General features: G+C 33.2%; 1 protein-coding gene across 1 annotated transcript in view; it reads right to left on the bottom strand.

Moving 5' to 3' along the window:
• The window catches only part of LOC118756883 (conserved oligomeric Golgi complex subunit 2-like), a 10,011-nt gene that overhangs the window by 1,203 nt on the left and 7,713 nt on the right, over nucleotides 1-1,095 (bottom strand). The gene's annotated exons all lie outside the window — the stretch shown is intronic.

Genomic DNA, 1,095 nt, shown 5'->3' on the forward strand with positions numbered 1-1,095 from the left:
TTAATTGAAATCATGAAATAGTGTTCATTCATTCAGTTTCTACTCAAACGCATGAAATGATTTAATGAATTGGCCTACGCATAATGGTAGTAAATGACAGAATGAATACAACAAACACATCCTTTTGACATAATGCAAGCCGAAAACGTTGGTTCAAATCAATCCGCAATCAAGTTGGACGTTTTGCCCACAAACATTGCGATTTTGCGAGCAGTCTCATTGTAAAATCTCATTTTTACAATTTCATAGTTTCGGCTTACATTTATAAAATTCAACGAAAGCACGTACCTATTTCGGCTGAGTGTACAAAATAAACGCAAATTAAATGAATTTGTACAACATGGCCATTAATGTAGCGATAAGTTGTACAACTTGCCAGAAAATCCAAATTTTTTGATCTTTCATACAACCAAGACAAATTCATTTAACAGGCCCACAAACGGTGCAATCTAGAGCAACACAACACCAAGTTGAAACAACGGTACTACGTTTATGGCTTTCTTTAAGAAACATCGAGCGAAAATTCCAACTGCTCCTGTAACACTACCTTATATAAGTTGGCCCTGCTATCATCCTCACATACATATGTTCATCAGAGTATACCAACGAAGGACGAGTTAATACAAGGAGATAGCAAGAGCACAAAACTACTCTAGAAAATTACACGCCCAATGACAAACATGAACAAATGTTCAACAAACACATAATTTTGGCAAACAGTTCAGTTCGCATTTATATCAACGAGCAGTTTATTAGATTTGTTTTCGTTTGTACTACATACATATGTGCATATATACATGTACACAAACATATGTACATACATACGAATATATATACAACCATTCAAACATATGTACATTAAGGCATCCAATCCCGGACCATTTTGTGATTCCCGGGATTACGGGATTTTAAATTGGTAATCCCGGGATCTCGGGATATTATTACCATTAATTAAAATATGCTAACAAACTAGTTTTGCAGTCTTTCTTTAGTGCGAATACTAGAAAGAAAAATAAATCTGTGTTTTTAAGAAAAGAAATATAAATAAATTTATTTTATATCAGTTTAAAAAGCTAATTACAAACTGAATAAATT

Source organism: Rhagoletis pomonella, unplaced genomic scaffold, assembly GCF_013731165.1.
Source record: "Rhagoletis pomonella isolate Grant_MI unplaced genomic scaffold, Rhpom_1.0 Rhpom_scaffold_00002, whole genome shotgun sequence".
NCBI lineage: Eukaryota > Metazoa > Arthropoda > Insecta > Diptera > Tephritidae > Rhagoletis > Rhagoletis pomonella.